General features: G+C 38.1%; 2 long non-coding RNA genes across 2 annotated transcripts; both read right to left on the reverse strand.

The window, feature by feature from the left end:
• Positions 1–1156: 1156 nt before the first annotated feature.
• LOC144710364 (uncharacterized) lies at positions 1157–1816 on the reverse strand. Its single transcript, XR_013583268.1, has 2 exons — positions 1656–1816; positions 1157–1579 (listed from the first exon to the last, which is right to left on the reverse strand). It is a non-coding gene; the product is annotated as an uncharacterized LOC144710364 (long non-coding RNA).
• A 2808-nt stretch (positions 1817–4624) lies between these two features.
• LOC144710365 (uncharacterized) lies at positions 4625–5298 on the reverse strand. Its single transcript, XR_013583269.1, has 2 exons — positions 5141–5298; positions 4625–5064 (listed from the first exon to the last, which is right to left on the reverse strand). It is a non-coding gene; the product is annotated as an uncharacterized LOC144710365 (long non-coding RNA).
• Between the last annotated feature and the right edge of the window lie 10437 nt (positions 5299–15735).

Consider the following 15735-nt stretch of genomic DNA (forward strand, 5'->3'; position numbering starts at 1 on the left):
CATAAGTGCGGTTCTCTAAACTATTTCTGGTTATTTCGTTCCATTGATTACTAAGTTTGAGTTTAAGATGGTACAGACGTAGTGATTACATTCTGATTTGATTCTCATGTTACATCTTTCTCAAATGATAAGAGGCTATCCAGGGGAAGCTACAGTTAAAGGGAATAACCGACTGATCAAATCATAATGGACTATAGGATAAAAATTTTACCTCAGTCAATGGAAGTTTAAATCAATAGAAACCTTTATTTATCCTTCCTCAAATCATACATATCGTTTTATCAAGGATTTAGGTAAGGGGTATCCTAATATCGGTATGATATCCACCTTCCTCTGAAATCTTGATATGTAATATTCCAAAAATACAACATATCCCCTCATTAAAAAATCCTCAAGATCCAGTCATCAAGACTTGGTCCATACAATAAGAGGCATTGTATATGTTGATAATGTTTCTATCAATTATGATTTCTTTCTGCTCAGGCCTTTCTATCCGCGTAAGCTGCATACCAACTCCGACGATGAAAAATGTGTGTCATTTACTCCAAAGATACGAAAAAATAACTATAACGTGCATTGTCAATCCCAGAAAATTCAAAATTTAGCCCCATTTGCTGGAATGATTGTTAAATTGGGCCGATTATATTTTAGAAAGGCAATAAAAATCAAATATTAAAATATTATCTCCTGCGCGAAAAATATCATGCATAGAAGTAATAACATTCCGATAATGATGAATTTTAGGCTCACCTAGGATGATGATTCTTAATATTTGACCAACTATTTTTTATTTTGTCAGGCAACTCAGCATTATTCTTGAATTCATCACCGATAATGTAACCAAGCATTCCTGGTCTTGGCTCTGGCATTATTCATCTCCACCTAAGTAATACAGCTAAATGCGTTAACGCTACAGGCTAATGGGGACCTACAATCTTAAATTCCAAAAACTTTGTCGCCAGAGATCGAGATCTGAGGCAAAAAAAATACTCTTACGACTTTCCGTGAGTGTTTAGAAGGCCGAACATGATTGACCACAGTACACAACCAATCGCTGAGTGCAAACAATCTTATATGGACCACAAAAAACCTATCGTAGAAGAATCGCAGAAGATCCATGGCAGAAGGACCAGACAAGGTAAACGCAATGGAAAAATAGAAGAAATTATTTTCTTTTCACTTTTTTTCAAGGAGTACAACCCGAACCCAAGCAATGAATCTTACAAACCCAAAGCAAAGAAAAATAACCGCAGATATTTGATCCCGACCTTGACAAGCTACATTACAAAGGAAGCACGAACGACTGACATCACTTATTTAAGTGCACAAACAGAAGAGGACGGAGAGCAAACATCTGGAGGCCACCGGACTCGTTTTGCATGGGAACTTGCTTAAGTGCAAGGGCAGCAACGTGGGAAGCAGACGGTCCAGGCGATGAAGTTCTTCTGAGCGCAGAAAGCGCGGCACTCCGTGCAGCTAATGAAGGTGGTGGGGCTCGGGTTCAGGCAAAACCCGGGAACGAACCCCCAGTTCTTGGAGTCCTTCACCTCTGGCTTCTCCGTCAGCCCCCTCGAAGCTTCTGCAACACCGCAAAAGATGACCCAGATTAGATAGTCTATACTTAGACGCGACAAGCTACAAAATTCTTCACTCACCCGTCATTCCCAGCAGGGCCAGCAGCACGGCGACGAGAACAAGGATGGGGAGGACTCTCTTAAACGCCATTGGCCTGGCGGGATTATTTGAAAGATGGCTCGAAGCGAAGAAGCTTGAATAACGCGGGCTTGCTCTGCTCTGTTGGAAAACGAAGCGTTTTGCCATATTATTTATAGAGGGGCTGGCGGAGACTAGCGAGAGAGTTAAGAGAGACATGTAGTTAGTTGGATGAGGTAGGAAGAGGCAGTAATGGTCTATTTGTTTTTTCTGTTTTGTGAAAGATGGTTGGAGGAGGGCGGTCACCCGACAAAACGGTAACCACACAGAGTAATGGTCTATTTCAACGTAGTAAATATGGGGGCGGGGCCAGCGGAAGACGAAGGGCCTTCATGATAATTGATGAAGTGATTGGACGTGTAGTTAAGAAGTAAGGAGTGGCGTTGTTCTATTGTAAATATGGCAGCTTCTTCATGGACCACAGTTTCCAGTTCATCACGACACCTCTCCCTCCCATGCCGCCCTTGTTTACCTAGTTTTTCATAAGGTATCATAGGTTGCACTCTTCTGCAAATCTAGAGGGCGAGATTGATAGAAGTTTCGAGAGATAAGAGAGATGCCAGAAGTGAAGAGAGAGATATGGATATACGGGTATTGGAATGTGCGCGGTTTCTCTGTTTCTTTCTCTCGGTCTGTTGAGACCATGTAATCTGTTTTCTTTATTTTAAAATTAATCAAGTATTGTTCAATGATTTACACAAATCAGAACAAGGTTGCCCTGGAACATCTAGGTCGTACCAGAGCCCCTGCGTCATTGGTTTTGGATGAATACAGTTAATTGGTAGTATTTACCATGTAGTCCTACATAATAAACAGGATAAATGAACAATACTGGAGATATAAAATACACTGAGCCTCCAGCACTTTTACAAACCACATTTGGTATTTTTTGCAAATGGTATTTATTTATTTGTTGAGAGAAATATTTAAATGCATGTCTTTATGTTATTTTAAATCATATTTCTAAGCTAAATCTACCTGAAAGCAAAGTATCTCATATAATACAAATCGTCAAGCGTATCATTTTTAGTAGTATTTTCTAAATACAATTAATTTTTTATTTCTATACATATGTTCTTGATTTTTTATTATATTTAGAGTATATATATTATTGATTACCATTTTTAGTACAATATAGATAACTGAAGTGTAGAATATTCGAAATTAACTGATGATTACCGAGTATAATTTATAAGAATATGATTTAAAAATGACTTATTTTGAAAATAAACTCCACACCCACGTACACAAAAACCATTTTTATGTAAAATTCTCACACAATAGCAGTTATTTTCATTCAACAGGCCAGTGATACATGTTTCTTCTTACATGTATTAAATGTTATAATAAATAATAGATTTGAAAAGAGGCCTTAGACTGTCAAGCATGAATTGTGAATGGTTAGTTGCATTTTTCAACCCGCTGAACCAGGTGACAAAACATAAGAATTAAATAAATATCTTCAATTTTTTTTCTTGTGACTGCTCAGTTATTAATGGACTTTTATTTTAATCAAATTAAATCAAGTATACTAATTTAAATAGCGTCTAAGGTCTAGGTAACTTTAGTCAACAAAATACATGTAATTTTTATGTACATCGTCTAATTTCTTATAAAGTTTATAATTCTAAAGTTTCATGTTTACATTTATATTTTAATATAAATTGGTAAGTCCACTCAGAAAATGATGCATAAATTTTTAGATGGAATTTACAGAGAGTAAATGAGGTTCTATAAATTATTTCAGACTCTTTCATTCCATTGACTAAAAAATTAAACTTAAAGTTTATTTAGATGATGTAATCACATTTTGAATTGGTTGTCAACATCATGTTATGTTTTTCTCAAATGTCAATAGGCAATCCAGAGGAAGGTCTAGTTAAAGGGAAATAACTGATTGATCAAATCATGATGGACTATAGCAGAAAATTTTCACCTTGAGTGAACAAAAATAAAAATCAATAGACTCCTTAATTTTTCCTTCTTATAATCAAACAAATTGTTAAATCCAGGATCTAGATAAGAAGTATCATTAGATAGATATGATATGCACCTTCCTTGAAAACCTTGATATGTAATCTGCCAAAACTATTATATATCCCCTGATTGTAAATTCCAAAGGATCCAACGATCAATACTTGGTCCATGTAATAAGAGGCATTGTCTATATTGATAAGGTTTCTATCATTTGTGATTTTTTTTTTCTTCCTGTGCATTTATACCCAGATAAGCTGCATACCAACTCCAAATTGAATCCCCCACGATTAAACAAATATGTGCCATTCACTCCAAAGATACCAGAAAATAACTGTATTGCACATCTAAAATCCAAGAAAATTCAAAATGTAGCCCCATTTACTGGTATGATTCTTAGATTGGGCGAATTATAATTTACAAAGGCAATAAAATCAAATATTCAATTATTATCTAATGCGCAAAAATAGCATGCATAGAAGTTATAGCATTTGTAAGCTCAACATTATTCTTATCTATGTAAACTCACCTAAAATGATGATTCATAATATTTGCCTAAATATTTTTCATTTTGTCAGGAAACTCAACATTATTCTTGAAAAACGTGTGGACAATAAGCATCATGAAAGAATCAATCACAGATGATGTAATTAAGCATTCATGGTCTGGCCTCCGGTAACGTTCATCTCCATCTAAGTTATGCAGCTAAATGCGTTAACGCCACAAGCTAATGGAGGCCTACAGTCTTAAATACAACTAACTTTGTCACCGCAGATCGAGATCCGATGCCAAAAAGAATTCTTAGGAGTTTGTTGTAGAATGCCGACAATATCAATGCAGTAAACGACCACGCGATGACTACCAACCCTCTTATCTGGACCACAAAAGACCAATGCCGCAAGAATCACAGCCAAACATGACCAACGACATGGAAAAATAGAAGAATTTTTTGTTTCAATTTATTCAAAGATTACAACACGACCCACCCTTTGTGGATAGGACGACGGGCAATGAATCTTACAAAACCCAAAGCAAAGAAAAATAACCGCAGATCTTTGATCCCGACCTTGGCAAGCTACATTACAAAGGAAGCACGAACGACTGACATCACTTATTTAAGTGCACAAACAGAAGAGGACGGAGGGCAAACATCCGCAGGCCAAGGGACTCGTTTTGCACGGGAACTTGCTTAAGTGCAAGGGCAGCAACGTGGGAAGCAGACGGTCCAGGCGATGAAGTTCTTCTGAGCGCAGAAAGCGCGGCACTCCGTGCAGCTAATGAAGGTGGTGGGGCTCGGGTTCAGGCAAAACCCGGGAACGAACCCCCAGTTCTTGGAATCCTTCACCTCTGGCTTCTCCGTCAGACCCCTCGAAGCTTCTGCAACACCGCAAAAGATAACCCAGATTAAATAGTATATACTTAGACGCGACAAGCTACAAAATTCTTCACTCACCCGTCATGCCCAACAAGGGCAGCAGCACGGCGACGAGAACAAGGATGGGGAGGACTCTCTTAAACGCCATTGGCCTAGCGAGATTGTTTGAGAGATTGCTGGAATCGAAGAAGATTGAATAACGCTGGGTTGCTCTTCTCAGACTATTTATAGAGGGGCGGGTGGTGACTAACGAGAGAGTTTAGAGAGACGTGTAGTTAGTTGGATGAGGTAGGAAGTGGCAGTAATGGTGTATTTGTTTTCTTTTTGTTTTTGTGAAAGATGGTTGGAGGAGGGCGGTCATCCGACAAAACGGTAACTACACAGAGTAATGGTCTATTTCAACGTAGTAAGTATTGGGGCGGGGCCAGCTGAAGACGAAGGGCCTTCCTGATAATTGATGAAGTGATTGGCTGTCGCGTTAAGAAGTACAGCGTGGCGTTGTTCTATTCTTAATACACCTTCTCTGTGGACCATAGTTTCCATTTCATCTTGACAGGTCCCACTTCCTTGGCCCCCCCTCGAATAGGTTTCTATACGGCATGATAGATTGCACTCTTATGCAAATCATGAGAGAGAGATTAAAAGAAGTGTCGAGAGAGAGAGAGTGAGAGAGAGTGAGAGAGATGCAATAATTAATGCAGAGAGATGGATGTAAGGGTATTGCACTGTTCGTTGTTTCCAGTTCATTTCAATTGCTCCACCGTCCTATTGAATGATAGTTTGTATACTTATCCAAATATAGAGATAGGGAGAGAGAGAAGTTATAGAAAGAGAGATGGATGTACATGTATTGGACTGTGCGTTGAATGATAGGTTGCTAGCTCATGCAAATGTAGAGAGATAGATATAGAAACGGAGAGAGAGAGATGGAGATCGGCAAATGTAGAGAGATAAATAGTCCATTGTTTCCGGTTCATCTCGATAGCTCCTCCGTCCTCTCGCTGATAGATAGCACTCTAATCTGAATTTAGAGAGAATATTAGAGAGAAGAGAGATTCAAATACGGGTAATCGAGTGGCATTATTTCCAGTTCGTCTTGTCAGCTCCGCAGTTCAATCCAGCCTTCGAGACCGAGGTTTCCATACTGAAAGATACATTGCTCTCATGCAAATCTAGAGAGAGCTATAGAAAGAAGTTTAGATACAGATAAAATCAGAATACTGGACTATGCTTTGTTTCCAGCTTATCTCGATGGTTCCGCTGTCCTCACTGGCTGCTAGATTGCTTTTATTCAAATATAGAGCGAGAGATATCAAGAAGTAGAGAAAGAGAGATAGAAATAAGTTAATTGGACAGGGCATTGTTTCATGTCCCCACGACCAAGATTTTTATTCACCGTAAATTGTAACCTTGTGCAAATCTAAAATAAAGTTAGGGAGAAAAGTAGAGACGAGTTTTGGACCATGATGGAGATAGAGAGAGAGAGATATACTGGTTTCGGATCATGCTGGAAGTTTCTCCTGGCCCCCTATTGACAATTCTAAAAGTCTTCAAAACCCAAACAGCGAGGGTCGGAATTCCATCGTCTTTTTTGGAGCCAATAGGCAAATACAGCCTGTTTGGTTTTTTTAATTTTTAGAGCATTCAAAGCTCATGGATGTGGGCAGGTGAACGTTATTGATATGTTTCATAGAATACCCAGTCGGCCAGTCTACTCCGAAAGAGACGTCCATGTGAAGTGTCTGAAATAATGCAATGAAGTACCATCCCACACTAGTAAAATTTCTTCATTAAGCAATCGAAATTATGGTAAACTCACACCCATGCATATTTTTATAATTATTGATAGACCCAGTGTAGGTGAATAATTTGCATTATTTGGATCACATTACCATGGTTGGAGGCCTAAATAAACATGTCACCATGGCACAACTGTCGAGCTTTAATTTTTCCGGATCCGTCAAGTTGTCTGCTGACTGAGTTGACTTGAGAAGTAAACGGGGAAGTGAACGAGATAACAAGGGGTCGTTGTCAGCTGTTAATAGAGACATTGACATGTGGCATAAAATAAATTATATATTTATGTATCATCTAATGGGCATTCAAAATTGATGATCCAACGGTCGAACTTTATCTTTTCCAGATCCGTCAAAACAGTCTAAGATTGAGTTGACTTGAGAATTGAACGGGGGAAGTGAACGCAATAACAACGGGTTCAACCACAACATTGAGGCATCGTTTTCCGCTGTTAATTAAGACATTGACGTATCGCATTAAATATATTATATGTTTATGCATCATCTTATAAGCATTCAACATGAATGATAGTTCGGTGCAAGTAATAACATTCATGGAGACTTTGGACCGTTGAATAATCGGGTGTGTATGATATTGGGCAAGATTAAAATATTGAAGACACCTAGAGGCATTCCTTTTTCAAAATATACTTATCTTTTTGTATTCAACTGGACAAACTTCGGTCGAGAGGATCTACTAATCCAACAACTCTCACACGACGGATGATAAATAAGCCATATTGGGTAACGTCGTTTATTTACGCTCCCTACGATGTAAGAGTATCGGTGCATCTGATTATTCACAATTACATAAAGCCTGCTTTCTATGAATCAACAAGAAGTATAATTTTTTTCATAGCTTTAATGATTTTGAATAAAAGTTTAGTGAGTTATCGTTTATAAGTGTGCTCGAATAGTTTCTATTACCGAAAAACAATTTGGGTTTAAACCAGATATTTTCAAAACTTTTGATGATTTTCGATATTGAATTTGTAATGTGAACTAACGAATATAAGAGATGACATTCAGTTAGTTAGAGTATTAAAGGATTTTCAAGCTAGGCATGAAGCATCGGAGAAGGGAATTATTATTTAAATTATGGGGACTTCATGATGAGGCAGGCCTTGAGCAAGTTGTTACTAGTTAAATGGATTTCAGAAAAACAATCGCAAGAAGCCAACTAGAGAAAGGACAAGTTGGAGGGCACAAGGCAATGAATGTAACCTCAAACAGAAATCTAGGGTCCCATCTGAGTTTTTCTACACTGATTGATTGAATTTTCGAATGAAGAACGATATTGGTGAGCAGTAAATAATGTCAGTCTTAATCATATGGTTATTATGATGCCAAAATAGCTGTCGATTTGGTTAAAGATATGTTGTCAGGATAAGTTTTTCTATCTTGAGTAGCACTCCAACTACATTTCTTAAACTCAAATGCCTGTAAATAAAGATTGGTCAAACGACCATATCATAGTAGATTGTAGTAATAGAATATTAATGCAGTTAGAAATGTCTTCTTAAAAAATGCTTTTACTCATTGAAATCACACAATCCATTTCTGAGCAAACAATCGAGTGGTTAAATAACGGCATTATATCCTGAATTGGTACTCAAATCCAAAATCATGAACACGATAATTTATTTTTTTATTAGGCTGATGAAGACAAACAAAGAGTTAAATCAGTCTATACTGCACTATCTGCAACATAGTTGAAGTTAAAGGCAAAATAACCCATGTTTCTGAGAGGGTGGTTAGGGTTAGATGGCTGGGTCTGCAATGGAAGAATGTAAGTAAAAATATTATCCTTGATTCGCCATGCTTGATTATTTTGTATACAGTCTGCTGTTGGGACAACTATGCTCCAAAGGTATAATTGGCTGCTATGAAAGATCCATCTCATCAGATTCCACTGGTCTCCCCACAGGCTGGTCTTCCGCTTACGCTGATTCAAAAGAAAAAATGGATTACTAAATTGCAGTCATAAATGGCTAAATATTATTTTTTTCTATCGCAATACTGTCTTTTTCTCTTCATGTTTTTTTAAGGACAACCTGGTTATCTTTTATTTTTAAACTGGCTAGAAAAGGATGGAAAAAAGAGATAGGAACAATACTAGTCAGTTTCATACAATTAGAAAAGCTTATTAAGTTCTTTCACAATCATCAAACCCTCATAAACCCCATGAAAGCAATAACTGGGTCATTCCATTAAATTCAAAAAAATATTTGGAAAAAAGTATTTGATGAACAAAATAAAGCCAGCATCACAAAAAACACATCGAAAACACAAGGATAGAAGTTCCTTTCAGCTTGAATGGAAAATGCCGAATATGTCAAATCAATAAAAAGTAAAGGTTTTTAAACAAAGGTTTCCATGCATTAAATTCAGTAAAACCTCGTGAACCCCATGTTTCATGTTAAGCTATGGAAATCTGAATACTCATGACATATCCGTAATCACGATAATTTTTATTTGGTTTGTTTTAAAAAATTAGGAAGACCATCTAAAATGGTGGTCAACCATAAATCAATCAGTAAATTTTACTTAGAGCATTGTACATCGACAAAGATGCTTGTCATGCAATGACCTGCATCATTATGCCACTGCCGTTAAGATCTATAAAGCACATTATCTAGAATATCTCCAGCTGGAGAAATTCTGATATCAAGAGAATGAACGAAATCCTAAATGTTAATAGGAGCCTACGATCAATATCATCCAAGTAACCTTAAAAAAAATCTATGGACATCATGAATAATAAATCAAACAAACACATCATAAATGGCATTCACAATCACTAAAACTGGTCGGACGGGAAACAATAAGCATGTTTGATATGCCTAACCTTAATCTAAAATCTGGCTTACCACCAGAACTTTGACTATGGTCTCTCAATTTAAAAGTGGCACGAGCAAGGATTCTCCAGGAAGAATGAAGGAAGAGAAAGGGGAAGCCTTAAGGAAGAAGAAAAAACACTCAATATCTCAAGAACGACCCCTTACAACACCCATTTAGGGCTCCAATATATATGTGTGTTATTTGGCCAAAGAAACACAAAAAGGCCCATACATCAAGGTAATGGTCAGTCTAACGTGTAGTGCATTAAACTGTGTGCCTATGGGCTAATTCCATTGATGAGAAGCCATTTCACACCTTCCCTCAAGCTGAAGAATGGATGTCCTGTATTCCCAGCTTGGAGACGGCAAACTCATGTAGATCATGGGAGAGACCCTTGGTGAGAATATATGCAAGTTGTTGACGAGTAGGAATGTATTCAACTATAATAAGCTTGGACTCCAATTTTTTTTAATAAGGTGACAATTGATCTCCATATGCTTGGTCCAATCATGCTGCACAGGTTCATGGGCCAAACTAATGGCAAACTTGTTGTCACACAGAAGCATAGTCAGCAATTCAGGAGAGAATCTATATTTCATAATTCCTATAATCTATAGTGTTTTGCAAATCCCCTTGGCAGGAGACCAAAACTCTGCTTCAGTGCTAGATAATGAGACGACAGCTTGCTTCTTACTGCACCGTGTAACTAAAATTCACCCAAAAAGAATAGTACACGACGGTAGATTTTCAATTTACCAGCATAGTCCAAATCAGTATAAATTTCAAGAGATAGTGACTTACCTAGAGATAATGTAAGACTAAGGCCAATAGTCCCTTTCAAGTATCGAACTGCTCAATAAGCTGCCTGCAAATCAGAAATTTTAGGGATGAACATTAACAACATATGAGATATCAGGTATTATATGATCTAGATTGATCAGCTTGCCAGCCAAGGGCTAATAGGCCACATGATCAATATAAGGTTTTTTATCATCAGATTTAAGTTTAAGATTTAATGACATAGGAGTGGCAATAGGAAGACATTGGTAGCACCATGTTTCATCTAATAGATCATATATATACTTGCGGTGAGAAAGAGTAATACCATTAGATGAACGAGCTACTTCATTACCTAAGAAATATTTAAGTTCTCCAAATATTTTTCTGTCAGATTGTTGGTGTAATTGTTGGCTTAGTTGTTGGTTTAAAAAATCAATACATGCAGAATCGTTACTAGTAATAAGGATGTTGTCAACATGTGCAATCAGAATAACTATGCTACTCGAAGTCGAGTGATGATAGAAGAGTGTGTTCATCGTTAGCTTGCTGGTAGCTTAAATATCTCATCGCCTATGTGAATCGTTCAAACCATGCCCACGATGACTGTTTAAATCCATAGAGTGCTTTTTGTAGGTGACACAATTTTACAGGAGGTATATCATAGCCAGATGATAGTTTCAAGTAAACATCTTCACTGAGTTGTCCACGTAGGGATATATTTTTAACATGAAATTATAATAGAATCCAATCATATGTTGCACCTAATGAAATCAGTATACTTTCAATATTCATCTTGGGTATTGGAGCAAATTCCTCCATATTGTCAATTATATATTTTTGGGTGTACCCTTGTGCAACAAGTCTAGCTCTATAGCATTTTAGTGAACTGCATGCACGATATGTGATTGAGTAGATCCCTCAACAACCAATCAGTCATATTCATTGTGGTAGAGAAGTTAGTTCCCATGTACTACTAGTTCGTAAGGTTTCCATTGATGGAAATATATGTGGCCGGCAAGCCAATCACACATTCCACATCTCGTTCCATGTTCATTAATAGAACATATTCATTATAGTGCACGTGTGATGCGTATAATGAAGTCCATGAATACATGATCGGACTTAGTGAATTATGATGAGATCGCAATACAGAGATCAGTAGTCTTTAAGCATATGTTCTAAACATTCCTATTCAAAGGATACGCGAGAAGGACATCGAAGTATCCAGATAGAATAGCACTATCTAGCCTCACTCATATGATGAGTATGGCCGGTCCCGTAGCCATTAGTGTGACGACACTAAGGATAGATAGTGGGTGCTCTTTAGTGGAAAGAGTTCACTGAAATGATCCGTACGAATCCCTGTATGGTATTATACCGAACTGTCAATCATGTTGATTCACGTCACGGTTGTGTAAGTGGTCCTTAGACCTGAGACACCAAAGACGACTTGTGGACAGACGGTTGTACTTTGGCTATGGCCAACGAGTCTCTAATCATGGGATTCTAAACGGTCTTAGTTCGGGTGCATCAAGAAGTGCAGGAAGGCGATTGAGTGGTCAAGATGGGATCGTCCACACTCGATATAAAAGGTGACAGCTCAAGGAAGACGATGTAATGATGTCCTTGGCCAAGGCAATAAAATATCGAAGAAGAGTTCTCCGATGATTTCCGAATGCATCAGTACTAACTCGGATGATCGATTAGGGTTTGACAGTTGACTATACCCTAAGTCGTCCAATGAGCGTCAAGTGGATGAGGGATTACTCATACAGGGTAACCGATGATGAACAGGTTCCATGAGAGAGTCAATACACACTCCTTTATATCTTCTAGGACACGAGGTGTAGGTTGGCACCCCACGTGTCAGAGTCTCGACCTATCGATTGGGTTAAATCGATCCGACGTTAATTAATCTATATGATGATATAGTTAATTAATTTGTAAGGCCAATAAAGATTATTGGGCCGCTGGAGTCATTAACTAGACTGATACATGGGCCTAGAGGGTCACACGCAAATGGTCTTTTGGACGTTGGAAGATATACTTAAGTTTTGGGGATTTTATGAAAAATACCCACTTAGTATAAATAGGGGAAGGCCCTGAACGAAATTCACTCAGGCCACAATTGTTCAGGGGCCTTTCCCCTTCTTTTATACTCTCCCCACACCCCCTCTCCATCCCTGATGTGATCAGGACGACGTAACGACGCCGACGGAGAAAGAACGGGGCTCATCAACAAGAAGGAGGAGATCTGACGTGCCGAGGACCGCATGGATACGTCTAGAGGCTACACACTTGAGCAGCTCAACTCGTCTTGCTCCGAGATCAAAGAAATCACGAATGAGATTCGTGCAAAGGTACTTCGTTTAATGTTTTTGTTGATGTTGTCCGATTTGCAAAAGTCTTCCGCTGCGCATCATTTTGTATTGTACATCCAGATCTAGGCCTCTAGAACCCAACATCCATTTCACTATCCATTGCTTCTCTCCACTTGGGTTGTGTGAGTGCCTCATAGATTGACTGAGGGATGCTGATTTATTGAAGATGTATTAAGAAGCTTTTATGTGTTGTGGGAACTGGTGCGAAAGTCAACACCTTAAGGGCAATGGAGTTGTGAATAAGCTCGCCACCATATCTCCTGCTGAATTCAATAGGATGTCATTAGACACGGGAGGAATATCACCCGTATGCTAGACTAAAGAAGACTAGACACCAAAACAAGCTTTAAGGCAAGTTATGGTTAAGTGCTTTGGAAATGGTCGTAAAAGTAGACACTTTGTCCTAATGGTGGAGTTAGCATAAGAACTCTCTATATTCTGTTGTCTGGTATCTGGCATATGTTATGGTGTGTTTGATGCAGTCGTTTCATTGGGATCCTAAAGATGCATAGAAGGGGCAGGCAGATGTGATGACATGATTGGATTTGTACATAAACTGGTATCCGCCAGATCAGTAGGGGAAGTAGCAGAGTAGTAGAATTTACTCTCGTTGAATGTAACATACGTGGTGATCAGAAAAAATCGTGTAGATGGGTGATATTTTTTATATCCCTTTTGTGTATTAAAGTATCCTACAAGGACACGTTTTAGTGCTTGAGGTGACAACTTATTAGTTTGATGGGCTTGTAGGTGTACACAGCATTCACATCCAAGCACTCTGAGTTCTAAGTCATTGTGTAATTTTGTGTCACGATAGTCTTATGAGACCATCTCGTGAGGTCTGATACCATTCAGACTACTAGTAGGGATGCAATTTATTAGGTAGGTAGCTAGCATGGCAGCTTCTCCCCAAAGGACATTTGGATTATGACTTTCAATGATAAGAGCCAGAGATTCTTTCCAAATTGTGTTCTAGTTTTCTTTCTGCCCATTCATTCTTCTGGGGAGTATGGGGGCATGAGGATTCATGGATGATACCTTGAGAGTTAAATGAAGTAAGAATTTCTGCATTCATAAATTTCTTTACCATTATCAGTTCAGAATTGTTTAATCAATGTGTCATATTGACTATCAATCATAATCACAAAGTCCTTGATGATAGTGTTGGGTTCTACAGACCTAGATCTAGATGAACAAATCAAAACATTCCATAGCGGAAGACTTAAAATTGGATTGAATCATTAAAAACATTAAACGAAGAACCGAGGCACGGATTGCATTAGTGATTCCTTCAATCCTCGAATGAGTCGCGTGGAGCTGCTCATGTGTGCGGCCTTTGGAAATATCCATGTGGTCCTCGGTACATCGGATCTCCTCCTTCTCGTTGACGAGCGCCGTTTAATCGCTATTGTTGTTGGTACGTAGTCCAGATAGCATCGAGAGTGGACAGGAGGTGTGGGGACAAGGGAGAAGAAGGGGAATGCCCATGAACGATTCTGGCCTAGGTGAATTTTATTCAGGCCTTCTCTTATTTATATTAAGCGGGTATTTTTTATAAACATCCCCAAAACTTAAGTAATCTTTCGACGTCCAAAAGACCATTTGTGTGTGACCCTCTAGGCCCATGTATCAGTCTACTTAACAACTCCAATGACCCAACAACCTTTATTCAGATTCCAAATTAATTTGCTATATCGTCGTATAGATTATTTAATGTAGGGTCAATTTAATCCAATTGATAGGTTAAGTTTCCAACACGTGGGGTGCCAAGCTACACCTCGTGCTCTAGAAGATACAAAAGATTGTGTATCGACTAACTCATGGAACTTGTTCACCATCAATTACTGTGTATGTATAGTCCCTCATCCACTTGATGCTCCTAAGCTGACTTAGGGTATTGTAAAGTGTCAAACCCTAATCGGTCATCCAAGTTAGTACCGATATCTTCTAAAATCATCGGAGAACTCTTCTCTGATATTTCATTGCCTTGGCCAATGACTTGACTGTATCGTCTTTCATAAGTTGTTACCTCTTATACTGAGGGTGGACAATCCCATCTTGACCATTCAATCGTCTTTTAGATGCACCCAAACTAAGACTATTTAGAATCCCGTGAGTAGGGACATGAAGGTAATAGTCAAAGTACAATTGTCTATCCACAATAAGTCTTCGATGTCTCAAGCCTAAAAATCACTTACCCAACCATGACGTGAATCAACCTAATTGATAGTTTGGGATAATACCATTTAGGGATTCCTATGGATAAATCTAGTGAACTCCTCCTCACTAAAGAGCAACTACTATCTATCCTAAGTTTCTCCACACTTATGGCTACGGGACCGGCCATACTCATCATATGAGTGAGGCTAATTAGTGTTATTATATCCAGATACTTCGATGCCCTTCTCGAGTATCCTTCAAGTAGGAATATTTAGAACACATGCTTAATGACTATTGATCTCCGTATTACGATCTCATCATAATTCACTAAACCTGATCATGTATTCATGGACGTCTTTATAAGCATCACACGTGCACTATAATGAATATGTTTTATCAATAAATGGAATGAGATATGGAATGTGTGATTGGCTTGACGACCACATATATTTTTATAAGATAGTATATACTTTTAGTGTATGATTCATTAAGTGGATCCAAGTACAATGGATTAGATCATTGATTTTAATGAGGAACGAAAGAAAACCATGTACATTAGTAAATGATGCTGATGCCCACACATCATAATGGATTAACTCAAATACAGTACTTGCTGATGAATCAGATAAATTCATAGTTTGTTTATGTTTATCCATGTAATAGACTTGGCCTACAAAATCGTCTAAACATATCCCCTAACACTTCTCAAGAAAGA

This window comes from Wolffia australiana, chromosome 12 (genome assembly GCF_029677425.1).
Source record: "Wolffia australiana isolate 7733 chromosome 12, ASM2967742v1".
Lineage (NCBI taxonomy): Eukaryota > Viridiplantae > Streptophyta > Magnoliopsida > Alismatales > Araceae > Wolffia > Wolffia australiana.